At 34.3% G+C, this 22,494-nt stretch overlaps 1 pseudogene; it reads right to left on the bottom strand.

The window, feature by feature from the left end:
- The window catches only part of LOC135322052 (mitotic spindle assembly checkpoint protein MAD1-like), a 43,224-nt pseudogene extending 22,816 nt beyond the window's left edge, over nt 1-20,408 (bottom strand).
- Nucleotides 20,409-22,494: the final 2,086 nt, after the last annotated feature.

Genomic DNA, 22,494 nt, shown 5'->3' on the forward strand with positions numbered 1-22,494 from the left:
ATTTACCCTCTACATTTTAACAGAATGTAAAAACAAGTACATGGGTTATGGTTAAAGAAAATACTCCTCTAACCCAACTGGTTCCCTGATCAATGATCACAAATCAACCAGACTCTTTTTAAACTTTGCTCAGCTATTTATTATTTGACACTAATATAGGGCATCTGATAAAATGTATTTCTTACCAAAAGTCAAATTTTCTTTCAGAACCCCGTTAAAGGTTTTTTCATCATTAATACATATTTTTTGAAATATAATTGTGTTAATTTAAGGATACACATATATTTTAATATGCTTGTCAGTGAGGGATAATTAGTACCTCTATCACTTAATATAATTTTCATGTCTTTTTTTATAGTGGGATCTAGTCTCTTAACAAGTTTGATGATTATGATGCAATATTGTTGTCTATATTCACTATACTTCCACTATACTATGTATTAGATCTCCAGGAGTTTTGTATCTACTAGTTGTAAACTTGTGTCCTTAAGCACCATTTCTGCTAGAGTTTTGAAGAACTGGTTCTAAAAATAAACAAAGAAAAGCTATTATTCACCTTGAAGAGTTCAAGAACAATTAGTGAATGCTTCTTTCAGTAGTCTTTAATTAAATTGTAGTGTCCAAAATAGTTGATTCGTAGTCCACATTCATTAAGCAATATCTAGTTCTCTAAGTTATTTCATACCAGTTTTTCAATTAACTCCATGTCTAATTTTACTTACTATTGCCATTATTTTAAAATTTCAGTTTATGTGATCTAAGATCAGTGAAGTAAACTACAAGATGACATTTTTTACAGTGAAAAATAACCATAAACATGGAATTTATAAAACAGATACAACAGTAACAAAGATATGTTATTTGTCCCTGTTGTTCCACAAGATTAAAGAAAATGAGGACCAATGAATTGTTGAGTAACCCAGGTTAGCAGCAGTGCTAGATAGTGGATGTGGCCTTCTAACTCCCATTTATTTTTCTTTCAGCCATGTCAAGCTTATTCTAATACTCAGCTTTATTTAAATTTAGCTTTTATTTATTTTATTTAAAGTTAATGTCTAGATTATTTATAGCCATTAATAAGAGAAGACTTAGAAGTAGAGGGACATAAACACCATGGGGTGATATTTTAGCAACCCCAAATAAATTATTGTCCTGACTATGTTCTATCCTTTTTAATTTTGCCAAATATTTAGAATTCATTAGGATTAATTTTACGTAAGAAAGTGTCAGAATATATGTATATTTCACCTTTAGGAAGATTAAGGCTATACACATCCAATATACAAAATTGAATCATATAGTATTCAAATTAATTATTTTTAGGAAAAATTACATTAACGATATAAGAATAATGGAAAGGACAAGAAGCTGAATCTCCTGAAATGCAGAATCTTGAGAGTTTGGCTCTCATTACATTAGACTAGGGTTTCCTTTCAGTTGCACTAACATGTAAAATGGTAAATTATATTTAATGTAATTTATAGTATATGCAAATAATAGTTATATATATATATAAAACTATACACAGTTTATTTATATTTTATTTAATTTTACCAGGGTTCATTTTCATATAAAGTTGATATAACATTAATTGTCACAGTTTTCAAATCGTCAGCTTAATGAAGTAGAGGGTGTGCTATATTGAAAATTAAGACGCCTGGATTCTAGTTCTAGTTCTGAAATCAAGTATGCCTATGAATTTTGAGAAGATATTTAACCTAGTCTTTCTCTCTGTTCTGCACAACAACTCTCATGCCAACCCCAAACCGTATGAAAAATGCTAAAATTGGACTAAGTGACCTATAAGGTCCCAAGTCTAATGTGCTATGATTTTAATGCATGTGCATGCAATGCATTTCCACACAGCTAAGACACATTGGTATTCAGTGTGTTACAAGATTCCCAATTCTTATTTATAAGACATAGATTCGGGATAATGTACTGTGGCAGGAAATACATAATAAATACATGAATGAAAAATGCAGAGTCCTTGATCCTTAACCCTTGCCAACATCTCTCATTAACTGAAGACTAATTTTTAAGTAAGCAACAAATACAGTATCTGGTTCATTCAATTTAACATTTAAATGAAGAGGCTCCTACTGAGAACTTAAAATATAACAATTTATTATCTAAAACAGTATTATTTCTACAACCTTCAAATCTTGCCCTTTTTAAAAATCCTAATATGTTCATTTAGGGGAAATTCTGGACCATATTTGTGCCCTGCTTCAACCCAGACCTTTACTATCTGTTCGCACTCATCATACAAAATATAAACAGAACAAAAAAGAATACTTTTTAGTGAAACATAAATGTCTTACCAAATTGGAGTTAGAAAGAAAATAAAACAAATTTTTGTAAACCATATAGTTTGAGTAGTTAAGAAACATGCACTTTTATTTGATTTAAAGTGTAACTGATTAAAAAAACACTGACAAATGCCTTAATACTGGCAATTTACAGAGGATGCAGTTGACTTGCCCAAGTCAGGCAGACTATGAAATTTAAATTCTTAGCTCATGAATTATGGCTTCACCCTTTATTTCTCCCTCTATTTCATCCATTCAAATATAATCTATAAGGGAAAGCAACATCATTTCATAAAGAAAATTTTCATTGTATATTCCAAGATGATACAACTCTCAGGTATCCTGGGTTAAATATGAGCTCTGCTTAATATGTTAGTATGTTTGTTAGAGAACAGAGAGTGACAATTTACTTTGATTTCCCCACCAAAATATTCATCCAGAAAAAAAATCAATTGAGGCAGTTCCCCTGAAAGTAACCTAAGAAAATAACTTTCCCCCAGTAAATTTTCTTTCATTTTATTGTTGAATTTTAAGAATTTTGTATGTGCTAAATGAAATTCCTGTTAGATAAGTACTTTGTGGATTTCTTTCATATTCTTTGGTTTGTTTACTAATTTTCTCACTATCTTTTTTATATATTTATCTTAGAACAATTTTAGATTTATAGAAAAACGGCAAAAGAGGAATAAAGACAAAATAAAGACTGCAAATGTACTGTACACCCAGTTTCCCTTGTTAATACCTTATATTAGTATGGTATATTTGTTACAATTAATGAACCAATACTGATACATTATTATAATTAATTAAAGTGTATACTTTATTCAGACTTCTTTAATTTTTACTACTCTCTTTTGTCTGTTTAATTATCCCACTGAGGGTAACACTGTGCATTTAGTTGCCATGTCACAAAGCTAAGGCTCCTATTGACTGTGGTAGTTACTCAGACTTGTTTTTGTTTTTTTGTTTTTTGCTGGATCTCTAAGTTCTTTGATTTTTTTTAACTTTTTTTATTGAGTTATAGTCATTTTACAATGTTGTGTCAAATTCCAGTGTAAATAAAGCACAATTTTTCGGTTATACATGAACATACATATATTCATTGTCACATTTTTTTCTCTGTTAGCTACCACAAGATCTTGTATATATTTCCCTGTGCTATATAGTATAATCTTGTTTTTATCTATTCTACATATGCCTGTCAGTATCTACAAATTTTGAACTCCCATTCTATTCCTTCCCACCCTCCTCCCCAGACTTGTTTTTGATGACATTCACAGATTTAAGGAATACTGGTCAAGGGTTTTGTAGAACATACTTCAATTGGGATTTGTCTGTTGGTTTTCTCATGATTTGCCTTATTCTGGATTTTTGGAAGGAAGACCACAAAGGAAATTTGCCATTCTTATTACATCATATCCAGAGTATATACTATTAATATGACATTGCTGTTAATATTGACCATATTGAGCACCTGGCTGAGGTAGTATTTGTCAGGTTTCTCCATTGTAAAGTTATTCTTTTTCCCTCTCTTACATACTATACCCTTTGGAAGAAAGTCACAATGTGCAGCTCACACTTGCATAGTTGACACTAATGATGGCAGGTTTCTATATAAATTATTTAGAAATCTTCTCGACTGGAGACTTGTATCTATTCTTCCCATTTATTTTTTTTTATTGTGGTAAAATATGCATAACATACATTTTGCCATTTTGACATTTTAAAATATTTAGTAGCATCAACTACATTCACATTGCTCTGCAACCATCACCACCATTCATCTCCAGAAACTTTTTCCGTCTTCCCAATCTGAACCTTCATACCTATTAAACACTGACTCTAAATTCTCTTTCCCCAGTCCCTGATAACCACCATTCCACTTTCTCTATGAATTTGACTACTCCAGGTACCTCATATAAATGGAATCATATAATATTTGTCCATTTGTAACTAGCTTATTTCACTTAGGAAAATATCTTCAAATTTCATCTGTACTGTAGCATGTGACAGATTTTTTTCCTTTTTAAGGCTGAAAAATATTCCATTCCATGTATATAGCATGTGTTACTTATCCCTTCATCTGTCAATGAACAGTTAGGTAGGTTTCACCTTTTGGCTATTGAGAATAATGCTGCTATGACCACGGGTGCACAAAAATCTGTTTGAGTCACTACTTTGGATTCTTTTGAGTATGTACCCAGAAGTGAAATAGCTGGTAGTTCTACATTAACTTTTTTGAGAAATTGCCATACCGTTTTCCATAATGGCTGCACCATTTTATGTCCCCACCAGTAGTACACAAGGACAAGGGTTCCATTTTTTCCACTTTCCTACCAACACTTACTTTCTTTATTTTTTAGCAATAGGGGTGTCCATATATGTTAATTAGTATCCCATTATGGTTTTGATTTTCCTTTCCCTCATTTCCCTGATGATTAGTCACACTGAGTATCCTTTCATGTCCATTTTGGCCCTCTGTATATCTTTTTTGGAGAAATGTCTCTTTTAAGTCCTTTGTTCATTTTTAAATTAGACTGTTTAGTTTTGTTGTTCTTATTATTGAGTTGTAAAAATTCTTTATATATTCTGGCTATTAATTCCTATCATTTACATGATTTGAAAATATATTCTTCTGTTCGTTGGGTTACTATTTCACTTTGTTCATAGCATCTTTTGGTGCACAGAAAAAATTTTAATTTTGGTGAAGTCAGTTTATCTATATTTTTTCTTTTTTAGCCTCTGCTTTTTGGTGTCATAGCCAAGAAATCATTGCCAAATCCAATACCATAAAGTTTCCCCTATGTTTTATTCTAAGAGTTTTATAGTTTTAACTCCTACATGTAGGACTCTGATCCATTTTGAGTTAATTTTTGTATATGGTGTAACATAAAATTCCAACATCTTTCTTTTACCTGTGGATATCTAGTTTTCCCAAACACCGTTTATTGAAAAACTTGTCTTTTTCCCATCAAATGGTCTTGACACCCTTGTTAAAAATCATTTGGCCATTTATGCAAAAGCTTATTTCTGGGCTCTCTATTCCTTTCCATAGGTCTGTATGTCTGTCTTTATGCCAATACCACATTGTTTTGATTACTATAGCTGTCCAGTAAGTTTGAAATCAGCGAGTGTGAGAGGTCCAGCTTTGTTCTTTTTAAGGATTGTTTTGGCTTTAGGGGGTTCTTTGAGATTTCATGTGAATTTTAGGGTGAGTTTTTCTCTTTCTGCAGAGATGTTGATATTTTGATAAGGATTGCATTGAATCTGTAGATGGCTTTGGTTGGTACTGACATCTTGATAATAATATTAAGTCTTCCAATCCATAAATACTAAAGATCTCTCCATTTATTTATGTTTTCTTTCATTTCTTTTAACAACATTTTGTAGTTTTCCATGTGCAAGTTCTTTGCCTCCTTGGTGGTTTGTTCCTAAGTATTTTATTCTTTTGATGCTATTGTAAATTGGATTGCTTTTCTTAATTTCCTCTTCAAGATGTTTGTTGTTAGTATAGAAAAATACAACTGATTTTTACATTTTGCATTTGTTTTCTGCAGCTTTGCTGAATTTGTTTATTAGTTCTAACAGTGCAATCTTCAGTGTTTTCTACGTATAAGATCATGTCATCTGTGAAGAGATATAATTTTACTCCTTCCTTTCCAATTTGGATGCTAGGTTCTTTTTTAAAGTTTATTTTTAAAAAGAGAAAATGAGGTTCAAAAGTGTTCAGTGACTTGCCTGAGCTCACCCTCTAACAGGTGCTAGAGTTCCAACTTGCCCTAGAGATGGAGCGACTTGCACTACTCTGTACTGTCCCCTACCATCTCCATCTTCTGGTCATTCCTGTGTGACAGCTGAAGTTTCAAGACAAAAAGTGGCCTTGTTTGACCTCAGCCGGGCACATGCACATGCACATCTGGTGACTCAAAATTTTCCAAGGTCTCTGAGAATTACTGCACAAACACCTTGAGCATTAATTTGAGGGTTACAAATAAATGTGAATAGTGAGGCTTGACAGTTTATGTATCTGATTTGAAAAAAGTAATTTTTAAAAATCCATCTGACAATTAGCATTAGAATGATACACTTTTTTAAACAAGTATTTACTGAATCCTGATATGAATCAGGCTGTCTGCTGGGTTTTAGAGATGTAAAGATGAAGAAGTTATGGCTTCTGGTCTCTGGCAGCTCATGATTTAATATGGGAGAAATAAGTACAAAGAGAAACGACACAATGCCATGAGTATGTGCTTCAGTTAGAATGATTTCAGTTTAAAAAAAAAAAAACTTAAAACCCAATTCAAGTGGTTTTGAACAACAAGGAATTTATTGTTTTATATAATTGAAAATATCTTGAGAAAGCTTAATTTTAAAGCATGGCTTGATCATATATCTGCCTCTGTTTCTTCTTGTCATTTGATTACCTCTACCTTTTGTTGTGTTTTGACTAAAACCTCAGATAGTTTTCTTTTTGATAATAAAGTTTCTAGAACAATTGGAGTCTCACATCTGTACACCAAACTGTTCAAAGCAAGAATAAGAAAATTTTCTTTCCTCATCCTTAGAACTAAAACAATCTTGAACTGTAATTTGGGACTCCATCAGAGCAATTGCCATGAATGGAATACTGAGATAGCTCCCAGTGAATCACACAAATCAGGACCCATCCCAGGAGATGGGGATGGGGTTATTCACACCCAACACACTAAAAAACATATTGTGTGAGGATGGAGTCATGCTAAGTGCACTCACCAGGTACACACTAGTACTTGACAGAAACAGGTATAATGTAATTTGGAAGGTCAGAGGAGTACAGAGCATTGTGCATTTAATTTTTTCATATAAAAATGTTGAAGTTACAGTAAGGATGTCTCCTACAGGATTAATCCTATCAAATGGAAAAAAAGAAAGGAATTGCATATAGGAGGAAACTTAGTGATAATCACTCCCAAACTTGTATTGTTGTAATATTATGTGAAATAAAATAATAGAAACCTTCATACAGAGTTGTCTATAAAGGCTGTAAAAGCACTGAAGAGATTTTTAAATTTCATATTAACTATTTTGTTCTATTCTGGCTTTGATTTGTTTCTTATTAGGTTCAGATACATATTAAGGACCATGCACTGTATTTCAGTGAAATACAATGTGCATGTTAGAATGATCTATAAGAGAGGATATGAGAATATACCTAAAATGTTGTCAAGTCTGGCTCATTTAGCCATTCATCTTGTTGCTTGGATGAAATACAGATAGACTAAAATGTGATGAAAACTAATATATTTAAAGCTGTTGTTGTAAAAATTTAAATAGAAAGAATGGGGACAATATAAGGGCATAATCATGAAATATAACCAGATTCCAGTAGACTATTTCTGAATAGTGAGAACATTATGGAGTAAAATAAGCCTAATAGAACTTTTTATTGCATTTTTTCTAGTTCATTTTCTTTACTGAGTTCTCATTCATACAGGCAACTGGTTCTTTTTATTATTAACTAATGGATCCACTTGGCATTTTATACTACTATAATCTACCCCAAGATTACAAAATAGATTATTGCTTTAATACTAGCAAATTTTAACTGTTTAGCAATTTGTAGTAGCAGTTCTAAAACCAAAGCAATGAGAACAGTAGAAGATAACTCTTTTCAGGACATTTTTTTAAGATAACAATAACTAAGAGACCAATAGGAAAACCATAAAATTTTCAAAGAAAAATTCTTGAGGAAACTTTATTGACATTAATACTTCAGTTTCAAAATCACAGTAAAAATGCCGTGTTTGTTGTAATGATCCAGTTTGGGATTCTTCAAATATTTTATTAGGAAAATTTTTAAACATAAAAGTTGAGAAGATTTTACACTGAACACTCATATATTTGTCACTTAGATTCAAGCATTAACGTTTCACTAGACTTGCTTTGTATGCGTATCTATCCACTTATCTATCCCAATTTCCATCCATTATTTTATGTGTCTTTTTGAGACATTTCAAAATAAGTTACAGACATCCACACAGGCTACCCTGAAATTTTCAGTATACATATCATTAACTAGGTTTAAAAATATTGCTTCGTAAAACTTACATACAATGAAATGCATAAATATTAAGTGTACCATTTAAGAAGTTTTAACATATAAATATATCTATGCAATAAGTTTTAACATACAAATAAATCTATGCAAACTAACCCTATCGAGGTATAGAACATTGCCATTAATCCAGAGCACTCTCTCATCTTCATTTCTTAAAATTAGCAAAGCTTGAAGGTATATAGGACAAAGTCTGGGAGAAACAAGGCACACACTTCCAGGTGTCCTTTCCCAGTGGAGTTACCTGGATATGGCTAATTGTCCCAGCAGTATGTGTGAGAAGACATGTGAAATCTCACCAGTCAAACTAACCAACCCAAGCCTTGGTGTCCAGGAATTTTGGGGGGGATCTGTCATGAAGGCATGAAGCACCTGCATAACCATTTCAGCTGTTTAGATTCCAGACCCCCAGAGAAAGACATGCATTCATCATATATTATATGGTAAGAATAAACTATTTAATCATATTTGTACAACTTGGCCCAAAATGTCAAGCATACAAAAATGCTCTTCTGGAACAGAGTATTCTAATGGATCAGAGCCCATTTCCCAGGAGCCAGCCCGAGGCCATTCCTGAAGATAGGAATTTGTAATGAACGTGCAGGGTTTGAGCAACCCAGACCTGTCAATGAATCCTTTCCTACACATTTTCCCATTGGATTGCTTCAGTGCCTTGTCAATAATGAAATGACTTATAAAAATGTGGATCTATTTTTGAACATATCCTATTCTGTTGCTCTATTTGTTAGTCCTTATACTAAGTGACACACTATTTTGGTTCCTATAGCTTTACATTAAGCCTTGAAATCAGTTCTTGTAAGTCATTCAACCATGCTGTTTTTTTTTCAAGATTTCTTTCAATATTATAGAACTTTGCATTTCCATATATATTTGAAAATCACTTTGTAAATTTTTCTACATAGTCGTTTTATGGTTTCTATCTCTCTGTTGTGATTTCCTAACTTTTTATTCATTCCAAATATATTCTTTTATATCATTCAACATAGTTATTTTAAAATTTGTATGTTAATTCCAACATCTGTTTTATCTTAGTGTCAGTCTTGGTTGACTGTATTTTCTCTTAAAAATGGAAAAAATGTTATTTTTTTCTTCATATTTTGAAGTGATTTAGGATGCACTGGAGATTCTAAATGTTATGTTTTAAAGATTATGGATTTTGTAGTATTCTTCTGAAGTTTTTTTTTTTCCATTTACTTTGCAATTTACTTAGTGAAACCACTCTGCAAAATCTGTCTTTGAATGGTAGCTCCAGTCTTGTTTGAGTTATTTTACCCTAGATGAAATGCTTGGAGTCCAGTACACAGAGTCATTGTTCTATAAATATGAGCATAGTTTCTAGCCTCAATTTGGTGTTCTCCATTTCTTGCTTTTTCTTCTACAATATGTGCCCTCACTTACTAACAGCTATAGCTGTCTCAGAATCTTCCCTCTGGTCTGTCTTTCAAATCATCAAGACTATTCATTTTCTATTGAAGTTTTAGCCACTATACATGACACAGTCTTGAACTGCCTTCAGTATAATAGCCAGAGTAAATTAAAGACTCTGTGTCATTCCATTCTTCCAAGTGTAGACTACTCCCCAGGATCTGTTCATTTTGGGTCATTTCCAATGCCTTTGGGTAGTCTTTCTTTTTGTTGCATTTTGTACAGTATTCATATTTATTATCTGCAGAGGATAATTCAGATAGGAGCTAACTTGGCCATTACCAGAAACAAAACTACCTTTGGAATTTAAGACTACAAATGGTGAATAATCTGTTTAGATGACTGACTTTTTAGCAAAAATCCCTGTAGATGTTTTGGAAGTGATATTTCATAATCTGTATTACTGAGGTTTGAAATATATTACAGTAAATCTTGTCTTTAAAAAGATAGTCTAATGATTTTTACATTCATTTGATGCCCAATCTCACTCAAAACCCTACTAAAATGAGAGTAAATGATTAAATTGCATAATCGTGCTCAAATACAAAGAGAAAGGGAAATGCAGAAAATGGTTTGCAACAAAAGTTTGAAAAATAGAAAGCTGGTGGTTTAAAGTTAACTAGAAAAAAGATGCATACACATTGGGATGTTAACAACAACAACAAAAAAAGAACTGAAGTTGCTCAAAACTTTCAGCCATTGTAGATCCCAAATAACTGTTACAAGACAGTGGTAGAGCTGAAATGTAGAGGTTGCTGAAACTATAAAGTTAAGTTTGATAGTTCTCTATCCCCTCCCTTACTTCTTCAGCTGACAGGGTAACTTCCCTTTTCAAGAAAGAGAAAAGAAGCTTAATTTCTGGGGAAAAATTTGAACCAAAGGGTCTCCAAATACAGGATATCAGACACAGTGCACATAAAGAACAGCTGTCATAATGAAAAAAAAAAAGTTAGATTAGGCAAAAGACTACAGCCTAAAAAGAAAGAATTCCAGCTTTCTTACCATACTTAGCTCTAAGAATGCTAGAAGTCAGGTGGGCTAACACACAAGATCAGGTTGTCATATTAGACTCATACGAATCAAATATTTTTACCTAATATCAAGAGTTAGCAAATACTTTGAATGATATAACCAATAAAAAGCTCAGACAAGGCAATGAGATATCTGGGATATCAAGAGTAGCATCCCAAATTCTTCCTGTCCAGTCCACGACACTCGGATCCAAAATACGTGAGATCGCTGTGTGAGATTCACAGGGTCACCCACACAGAAGGAATATTTAAATAATCACAAATCTCTGTATTTCCCCACAAATACGTAATCCATGTGACATCCTCCAGAGACCAATGATTCATAAATTCTCCATTATTATTTACTATAGATAATCTTTAGCTAGGGACATCCTGTTAAGGACTTTTTATAGTGAAGTTCTCCTATTCCTAGTATCATTAGTCTGTTTACTCAGAATTCAGATTGACAAGGAGATTAGACCAGGTCACTTGCCTTCTTTTTTTTCCCCCAGGGACACCTCTTTAGTAAAGAAAGTTGATAGATTGCAGGCTTCTTCCTTTCATAGGATTTTCTCAATGACTTCCTTCATGAGAGAGCCATTCACAGGCCCAACCTATTCCTATCAACTTCTGACCAGTATCAAAGACATTTATCTTAAACCTCAATGGAGGTTTCCAGATCATCATTAGGGAAAAATCTAACAGAGGACACCAAAAACCAAACAATTGAAAAGAAAAATTGAACTGAATTGTAAACAGAGGAATCAAGTGGGTCAGGGGAAAAAAAGGGTTAGAAAAATACTCAGAGATAAGTGGAGATACTTCACTGAGAAACAATACTGGGATGCATAATACAATAGTCAGAAAATAAGAAATATCTTTAGAAACTAAAAACATTATTCTATAATTTAAAAAATCAGTAGAAGAATCAGAAGACAAAGTTTATAAATTGTTCAAAAGGCAGAACAAACAGAAAAAATATTGGAAAATATCATGTAAAATCTACTGATCCAGTAACAAGATAGTCAGAAATTAAGAACATAGGAAAAAGGTAGAATGTCATAATTAAATAAATAACACAAGAACTTTTCCCCAAAATAAAAAATATAAATCACCCAATCAAAAAAATTAATGAAAAGAATTCTTAATCAGGATTCCTTAAGTGTTTAAAATACTAGGATTAATGAAGAGATCTTTAAACTTTCCCCAAAGAATACATATAGGACAAATATAATGGATCAGTGTCAAAAATCAGAACATTAATAAGTCATTGAGTAAAATAATAGCATTTTCAGGTACTAAAGTATAAAACCTAACTTTATATTAACAGGCTACATAACTAGAATATATAATATACATGAAGAAAGGCTTCAAGTAAAACAGTTAAAAAATATGGAATCCTGAAATTTTGTATCCAGTCAGAAGAGAGATGAAGGAATTCCAAAGATGATTATGAGGGAAGTCCCAGGATGATGATGAATAGTAAGCCTGGAAACTCCAGTCAGACTGGAGTAAGATGATGAAAGATTTCAAGGGGTGCAGGGTTGGGTTGGGTTATGGTGAAGATCTGAGGAAATGACCCTATGAAGAACAATTGGGTAAGAAAATTGATAAGTGGGTGGAAAAATAAGAAAGCAAAAAGAAAAGCATCAAATAACTTCAGAAGAAATAATATAAAAGATGAAAGCAGAATACATTACGCACCTTGTGTCTGAATTAGTATTTACACAGGCATAAATTTTATTAAAATGTTCATTCTACAAATAATACTGACTAAACCAGTTAGAATGTAATTAGAGAATTGTAGTATTGGAAATTGAAAGGAGTTTGTGTCTGCATGTTCTCTTTCCATCCACCTCTCAACTCATGCAGGTTTGATTTTGTTGTTCCTTCAAGTACATATTATTTTATTCATCATAGTTTCTTTATCAGCAGTTATTACACCATACTGTAGTAACATAATTATATGTCTGTCTCCCTGAGTAAGTTGTAAGCCCTATGAATGGCATGATTTATTAATTATCTTTGCCTTATGTAACAGACTATCTTTCATACAGTGGACTTGGATAAATACCTAAAGAATGTGTGAATGAATTAACATGTTAGTGTGTCTTAATAGTATGTTTACCTCTAACTTGTTTTTTTCAAAGAAAAAATGGATTACATCCTGAAGCTTAAAATACTATCTACAATGAAATACATACAATTAATATTTACTTCTGAATAGTGTAGAGAATTTGTACATGCTTAAAAGTAACAATAACTTGGGCAATTAAAAAATTCTGAATAAAACTTACCCTGAAATTATAAAATGAAAAACTTTCTCTAATATGTTTCTTTCAAAAGATTCTAATACTGTCTTCATTCTTCCTTTCCTAGTGGAAAGATTAGATAGATAGATAGATAGATAGATAGATAGATAGATAGATAGATAAAAAATAATAAAACAAATTTGGAGAAATTTGAAAGCATATTGCTTCTCACTTTTGTCCCATAGCTCCACCTATTGCAACATATCCATATTCTGATCTCAATCCTTAATTTCTTCTGAGAAAATGAATTGATATAGTGGAGACAGTCAATGAGCTGTTCAGGAAAACATGTTATTCATTTTCTTAAATGAAGCTGCTAAAGCTAATAAGATCAATCATTTTATATAAATAAACTTAATAATTTCTCTGAGTCATTAAAATTATATCAGGAAAGAAAAATGAAACCTCCTAAGTTAATAGAACAAACATGTTTAGAATAAAATGTTATAAAATGAATTTTGTCTGATTTACATAAAATATATTGTCACAAATTGGATTTTCCAAAAGCAGATACTGAAGTGGAGTATGATGTGCAAAATTTTTTTTAACATTTTTTATTGATTTATAATAATTTTACAATGTTATGTCAAATTCCAGTGTTCAGCACAATTTTTCAGTCATACATGGACATACACACACTCATTGTCACATTTTTTTCGCTGTGAGCTACCATAACATTTTGTGTATATTTACCTGTGCAATACAGTATAATCTTGTTTATCTATTCTACAATTTTGAAATCCCAGTCTATCCCTTCCCATCCTCCGCCCCCCTGGCAACCACAAGTCTGTATTCTCTGTCTATGAGTCTATTTCTGTCCTTTATTTACGCTTTGTTTTTGTCTGTTTGTTTGTTTGTTTTTGTTTTTGTTTGTTTAGATTCCACATATGAGCGATCTCATGTGGTATTTTTCTTTCTCTTTCTGGCTTACTTCACTTAGAATGACATTCTCCAGGAGCATCCATGTTGCTGCAAATGGCATTATGTTGTCGGTTTTTATAGCTGAGTAGTATTCCATTGTATAAATATACCACCTCTTCTTTATCCAGTCACCTGTTGATGGACATTTAGGCTGTTTCCATGTTTTGGCTATTGTAAATAGTGCTGCTATGAACATTGGGGTGCAGGTGTCATCCTGAAGTAAGGTTCCTTCTGGATACAAGCCCAGGAGTGGGATTCCTGGGTCATATAGTAAGTCTATTCCTAGTCTTTTGAGGAATCTCCACAATGTTTTCCATAGTGGCTGCACCAAACTGTATTCACCAGCAGTGTAGGAGGGTTCCCTTTTCTCCACAGCCTCTCCAGCATTTGTCATTTGTGGACTTTTGAATGACGGCCATTCTGAGTGGTGTGAGGTGATACCTCATTGTAGTTTTGATTTGCATTTCTCTGATAATTAGTGATATTGAGCATTTTTTCATGTGCCTATTGATCATTTGTATGTCTTCCTTGGAGAATTGCTTGTTTAGGTCTTCTGCCCATTTTTGGATTGGGTTGTTTATTTTTTTCTTATTGAGTCGTATGAGCTGCTTATATATTCTGGAGCTCAAGCCTTTGTCGGTTTCACTTGCAAAAATTTTCTCCCATTCCGTAGGTTGTCTTCTTGTTTTATTTCTGGTTTCCTTTGCTGTGCAGAAGCTTGTAAGTTTCATTAGGTCCCATTTGTTTATTCTTGCTTTTATTTCTACTAGGAGAAAATTTTTGAAATGTATGTCAGATAATGTTTTGCCTATGTTTTCCTCTAGGAGGTTTATTGTATCTTGTCTTATGTTTAAGTCTTTGATCCATTTTGAGTTGATTTTTGTATATGGTGTAAGGGAGTGTTCTAGCTTCATTGTTTTACATGCTGCTGTCCAGTTTTCCCAACACCATTTGCTGAAGAGACTGTCTTTATTCCAATGTATATTCTTGCCTCCTTTGTCGAAGATGAGTTGACCAAAAGTTTGTGGGTTCATTTCTGGGCTCTCTATTCTGTTCCATTGGTCTATATGTCTGTTTTTCTACCAATACCATGCTGTCTTGATGACTGTAGCTCTATAGTATTGTCTGAAGTCTGGGAGAGTTATTCCTCCAGCTTCTTACTTTCTCTTCAGTAATGCTTTGGCAATTCTAGGTCTTTGATGGTTCCATATAAATTTTATTATGATTTTTTCTAGTTCTGTGAAATATGTCCTGGGTAATTGGATAGGGATTGCATTAAATCTGTAGATTGCCTTGGGCAGTGTGACCATTTTAACAATATTGATTCTTCCAATCCAAGAGCATGGGATATCTTTCCATTTTTTAAAGTCTTCTTTAATTTCCTTCATCAATGGTTTATAGTTTTCTGTGTATAATTCTTTCACCTCCTTGGTTAGATTTATTCCCAGATATTTTATTACTTTGGGTGCTATTTTAAAGAGGATTGTTTCTTTACTTTCTTTTTCTGTTGATTCATCGTTAGTGTAAAGAAATGAAACTGATTTTTGAACGTTAATTTTGTAACGTGCTACCTTGCTGAATTCTTCAATCAGCTCTAGTAGCTTTTGTGTGGACCTTTTAGGGTTTTCTGTATATAGTAACATGTCATCAGCATATAATGACACTTTTACCTCTTCTTTTCCAATTTGGATCCCTTTTATTTCTCTCTCTTGCCTGATTGCTGTGGGTAGGACTTCCAGGACTATGTTGAATAGGAGTGGTGATAGTGGGCATCCTTGTCTTGTCCCAGATTTTAGTGGGAAGCTTTTGAGTTTTTCACCATTAAGTATTATGCTGGCTGTAGGTTTGTCATATATAGCTTTTATGATGTTGACATATGTTCCCTCTATACCCACTTTGGAGGGATTTTTTATCATAAATGGGTGTTGAATTTTATCAAACGCTTTTTCTGCATCGATTGAGATGATCATGTGGTTTTTGTCCTTTCTCTTGTTGATGTGATGTATTACATTGATTGATTTGCGTATGTTGAACCACCCTTGTGTCACTGGGATGAACCGCACTTGGTCATGATGTATAATCTTTTTTATGTGTTGTTGGATTCTATTTGCTAATATTTTAGTGTGGATTTTGGCGTCTATGTTCATCAGTGATATTGGCCTATAATTCTCTTTTTCTGTAGTGTCTTTGCCTGGTTTTGGTATGAGGGTGATGGTGGCTTCATAGAATGAGTTTGGGAGTATTCCCTCCTTTTCAATCGTCTGTAAGATTTTGAGAAGGACTGGTATGAATTCTTCTTTGTATGTTTGGTAGAATTCCCCAGTGAAGCCGTCTGGTCCTGGACTTTTATTTGTAGGGAGGTTTTTAATTGCTATTTCTATTTCCTTTCTAGTGATCGGATTGTTCAAGTGTTCAGATTCTTCTTGATTCAGTCTTGGTGGACAGTATGTTTCCAGAAACTTGTCCATCTCCTCTAGGTTATCCAGTTTGGTTCCATATAGTTTTTCATAATATTCTCATATGATATTCTGTATTTCTATTTTGTTTGTTGTAATTTCTCCATTTTCCTTTCTTATTTTGCTAATTTGTGCTCTCTCTTCTTTCTTCTTTGTGAGTTTGGCCAGAGGTTTGTCGATTTTATTTACTTTTTCAAAAAACCAGCTTTTGGTTTGGTTGATTTTTTCTATGGTCTTATTAATCTCTATTGTATTTATTTCCTCTCTGATCTTTATTATTTCCTTCCTTCTGCTGCTTTTTGGGGCTTTTTGTTCTTCTTTTTCTAATTCATTCAGGTGGTGGATTAAATTGTTTATTTGAGATTGTTCTTCTTTTCTGAGGAAGGCCTGTATCGCTATAAACTTCCCTCTTAGCACTGCCTTTGCTGTGTCCCATAGATTTTGTGTGGTTGTGCTTTCATTATCATTTGTCTCAAGGTATTTTTTAATTTCAGCTTTGATTTCCTCATTGACCCATTGTTTTTTCAAGAAAAAAAGGAAAGCATGGAGATTAAACAATCTCCTTTGTTTCTCTGTTGTTGATTTCCAGTTTCATGGTATTGTGGTCAGTAAAGATACTTGAGATAATTTCTATCTTCTTAAAATTGTTGAGGTTTCTTTTGTGCCCAAGTACATGATCGATCCTGGAAAATGTTCCATGTGCACTTGAAAAGAATGTATATCCTATTTTTGGGGGGTGTAATGCTCTGAAAATATCCACCAAATCTAGTTTTTCTATTGTAGTATTTAATTTCTCTGTTGCCTTGTTTATTTTCTGTCTGGAAGATCTGTCTAGTGATGTTAATGCAGTGTTAAAATCTCCAACTATGACTGTATTCCCATCAATATTCCCCTTTATCTCTGTTAGTAATTGTTCTATGTACTTAGGTGCTCCTATATTGGGTGCATATATATTAACGAGTGTAATATCCTCATTTGTATCACTCCTTTAATCATTATAAAATGTCCTTCTTTATCTTTCTTTATGGCCTTTGTTTTAAAGTCTGTTTAGTCTGAAATCAGTACTGCAACACCTGCTTTTTTGGCTTTTCCATTTGCATGGAATATCCTTTTCCATCCTTTCAGTCTCGATCTATATGTGTCCTTCTCCCTAAAGTGGGTCTCTTGTATGCAGCATATTGAAGGTTCTTGCTTTATTATCCAGTCTGCCACTCTATGTCTTTTGACTGGAGCATTTAGTCCATTAACATTTACAGTAATTAATGATAGATGTGTCTTTATTGCCATTTTGAACTTACCTTTGCAGTTGAATTGGTATATCCTCTTTGTTCCTTTCTTCTTCCTTTTGTGGTTTGGTAATTTTCCTTTGTGTTATCATGGATTTTATTTAATTTTTGTGACTCCCTTGTAAGTTTTTGGCTTGTGGTTACCCTTTTTTGTAAATCTATTAGCCTATTACTATAACTGTTTTTATTAAACTGATAGTAACATGATCTCAAACCCATCCTACTGTTAAAAAAATTTTAAAAAGAAAGAAAAATATTCTATATTTCCCTGCCTCCCTCTCCCACTCTCAGTGATTTGTATGTCTTCTTTTATAATTTCGTGTTTATTTGTAATTCATGAGTTATCACCTTTCCAGTTGTGAGTTTCTCATTTCTGTAGCATCCTGCTGCTTTTCTGTTTAGAGTAGACCTTTCAATATTTCTTTTAGCATGGGTTTAGTGTTCCTAAACTCCTGCAGCTCTTTCTTGTCTGTGAAATTCTTTATTTCTCCTTTTATCCTCAAGGATAGCCTTGCTGGATAAAGGATCCTAGGCTGCATCTTTTTTTCATTCAGGACTTTGAATATATCTTGCCACTCCCTTCTGGCCTGTAGTGTTTGTGTAGAGAAATCAGCTGAGAGCCTTATGGGGGTTCCCTTGTAACATACTCTTTGCTTTTCTCTTGCTGCCTTTAGAATCATTTCTTTATCCTTGACTCTGGCCATCTTGATTATGATATGTCTTGGTGTGGGTCTATTTGGGTTCTTCCTGTTTGGGACCCTCTGAGCTTCCTGTACTTGGATATCTGATTCCTTCTTTAAGTTTGGGAAGTTTTCAGTCATGATTTCTTCAAAAACCTTTTCAATCCCCTTTGATCTTTCTTCTCCTTCTGGGACCCCTATTATGCGAAGATTGGGACGCTTTATATTATCCCATAGGTCCCTTATGCTATTTTCATTATTTTTTATTTGTTTATCTTGTAGCTCTTCTGAATGAGTGCTTTCTGTTATCCTGTCTTCTAGATCACTAATTCGTTCCTCTGCATTATCTAGTCAGCTTTGCACAGCTATTAGATCATTCCTCATCTCTGTCAATGAGTTTACCCATTCTACTTGGCTCTTCTTTATAGCTTCAATTTCATTTTTGACATATTTTATATCTCTAAACACTATCTCTTGTAATTCCTTCAGCACTTTGATCACTCCTTTTTTGAAATCTTGATCTAGTAAGCTATCGATATCTATTTCATTGATCTTTCTTTCAGGGGATTTCTCTTGTTCTTTTAATTGGGAAAGGTTTCTCTGCTTCTTCATCTTGATCATACCTCTCTGGCACTGTGGTTTATGGAGTATCAGTTATCTATTTGGTCCTTAAGGAGTTTATCTATCTAATGCCTATTTAAGAATAAGACTTAGGAAAAAAAGAAAAAATAAGAGAGAGAGAGAGAAAGAATTTTAAAAGAAGGGAGAAAGAAGGTTTGAAAACAGTGTATAATGAATAATAGAAGAGCGAGTTGAAGCAGAATATCAGTCGGGTTGAGACATCCTTTTAAAACCTTTTTAAAAAGGGGAAAAGATGAAAAGATGTATTTGAAACCTGTGTCTAATCAATAACAGGACATCAAAACCCAAGAGAAATATAAATGAATTAAGAAGTAAAAATTAAGAGGGTAATAGAAAATAGAATAGGTAAAAACAGATTAAAAAAAGGTGGGGGGGGTCGGCATTCTCCTGGAGTCTGTGTGCTTTTAATGTGAAGTCTTTCTGTCTTCGTCCTGTTTTGGAAGCTCAGCTTGCTGTTTCCAGAGGCCCTCCGTTGGCGCTCTCTTCTGTGCTGCTCTCAGTACCTGTTGGCAAGCCGATCTCGCCTCCTCCCAACACTGGGTCAGGTGCAGCTCTCCTTTGCTGTGGGCGGGCGAGTCACTGCCCCTCCCGATGCCGCAGTCAGATGTTGCAGACTGGCCGGGTAGGAGGGCGGGTCGTGCCCCCTCCCAGCTCTTTGGTCAGGGGCTGCATTCCTGCCTGCAAGGAGGGGGGCCGCCCTCCCTCTCCCGCCGCAGGTAGCTCCCCTGCTCTGTGCGGCTGCACACTCCACCTTGGGTCGGCGCTCTGCAGGTGGGCTCGGGGAAGACCGAGGGACAGCCTTGTCCCTGCTCCAGGCCAAAGCTCAGCTCCTTGTTTGTCTTTGCGGAGCAAGTTCTCTGAGGGACCTGGGTGGAAGTTTCCCATCTGCCTCGGTCTGTAGACAAGTCTCCGTCTGGCCTTTAAGGCTGCTAAGCCCTTCGGTGCAGACGCAGGTTTCACCCCCGCTGCCACCTGGATGCTAAGCGCCAGAGGATATGGAGGCTGTGCCTGAGCCCCGCCTCTCTTCCCCCGAAAACTTTCCACAGGTTTTCAGAGATGGGGGTATGCACCCTTCCCCCAGGGCACTTCAACTGTATTGTTTTATGGAGGGCCCAGGTTGTTCTGCCCTGTACACCCACAGCCACGGCGAGCAGCCCCTTGCGTTCCCCCGGGGCTGCCTCAGTGCATCCGCCCCTGTCCTCTGCCCGGCTTGGGCAGCCTGGCCCTGCCCGCAGTTGCCGGCCCGCATCTTAGGCTGGGTGTCGGGGGGCCCTCTGTGCCCCTTTAACTTAGTTCTGTCAGTCAAGGGCTGCTCTGTACAGACCCGAGCCTCAGAGGCTCCCCCTCCGTCCAGCTGGCCTCTCAGTTGGAGAGGGGAGACCCAGCGAACGAGCGCCAGTCCTCCTTTGCTGCTCCCTCACCGCAGGACCCGTCCCGCTCTGCTTTGCCTTTTGTTTTCTTTTTTCCTTTTCTCCTACCAGATTTTTGGCATCTTTATCTTTTGAAGAGGGTGATGTTCTGTCAGAGTTCCGCAGGTGCTCTGGTTGGCTGAGTGGGTCTGTGGATGTGAGTCTTGGTGCATTTGTGGGAGAGGGTGAGCTGCGAGTGTCCTTCTACTCTGCCATCTTCTCTCTTCCCACCAAAAATTTTGTATAGGATTCAAACCCTGTGAAAGGAAACAAGGCAAATTACTGAAAAATAAGTAAATAAATAAAATCACTAAGAAGAAAAATGAAGGAAATAATTTAAAATTTGAATTATGATTTAAAAATTAAATTTGACCTATTTCATTCATTTCATGCTGTGTTCTTTTTAATAGCTTATGGTTTTGAAATTAAATACTAAACTATTTTTGTGAAAACCTAATTTACCTTAGTGTTAAATATTAGCTAGTTAATAAATTTAAAATAAATAAATAACAAATAAATGTTCATTGCAAAAATTTCTAAATGGGACATGATAAAACCTAAAAGTTTTTGCACAGCAAAGGAAACCACAAACAAAGTGAAAAGGCAACGTAAGGACTGGGAGAAAATATTTGCAAATTATGTGACTGACAAGGGCTTAATTTCCAGAATATATAAACAGCTCATACAACTCAATAACAGAAAAACAAAAACACAATCAAAAAATGAGTGGAAGATATAGATAGGTATTTTTCCAAAGAAGACATACAGATAGCCAACAGGCACATGAAAAGATGTTCAGCATCAGTAACTACCAAGAAATGCAAATCAAAACCACAATGAGTTATCACCTCACACCAGTGACAATGCCCATCATAAAAATTCCACAAATAATAAGTGCTGGAGAGGGTGTGAGTAAAAGGAAACCTTCCTATACTGATAGGAATGTGTTTTGGTGCAGCCACTATGGAAAACAGTATGGCAAGTCCTTAAAAAACTAAGAGTAGAGTTATGATATGATCCAATCCCGCTCCTGGCATATATCCAGAGAAAACTCTAATTTGAAAAGATACATGCACCCCAGTGTTTGTAATAGCACTATTTACAATAGCCAAGACATGGAAGCAACCTAAATGTCCATCAGCAAATGACTGGATAAAGAAGTTGTGTTAAATATATACAATGGAATACTACTCAGCCATAAAAAGAATGAAATAATGCCACGTGCAGGAACATAGATGAATTTAGAGATTATCATACTAAGTGAAGTAAATCAGAAGAAGAAAGACAAATATCATGTTATCACTTATGTGTGGAATCTAAAAAAAAATGATACAAATGTACTTATTTATAAAACAGAAAGAGACTCACAGACATAGAAAACAACCTTATGGTTACCAAAGGGGAATGAGGAGAAGGAGGGATAAATTAGGAGTCTGGGATTAGCAGATACAAACTACTATATATAAAACAGATAAACAACAAAGTCCTACTATGTAGCAAAAGGAACTACCTTCAATATCTTGTAATAACCTATAATGAAAAAGTATATATACATATATATATATATATATATAACTGAATCCCTACGCTGTACACCAGAAACTAATGCAGCATTGTAAATCAACTGTACTTCAATTTTTAAAAATGTATACTGCTATAGAATGCACTGTTTATAGCTCACACTAACCATTTACTAACATAATTTTAGTCATTATAATGAATAACAATTTCATTGAGATGATAATGAATTATAAATCTAAGTAGGCATTTCTTAATATATTCAAAAAGTAAATAGTTTTATACATGAAAATAATAAAAGGCCTTAAGTCCAATAGATGTATACAACTAGAACACCAATGATAAAAAATCTCTGAAGAACATTGTAAGTTTTCCTGGCAACATAATTAAACTTTTTAGAGTAAAAAT

This window comes from Camelus dromedarius, chromosome 1 (assembly GCF_036321535.1).
Source record: "Camelus dromedarius isolate mCamDro1 chromosome 1, mCamDro1.pat, whole genome shotgun sequence".
NCBI classification, from domain to species: domain Eukaryota; kingdom Metazoa; phylum Chordata; class Mammalia; order Artiodactyla; family Camelidae; genus Camelus; species Camelus dromedarius.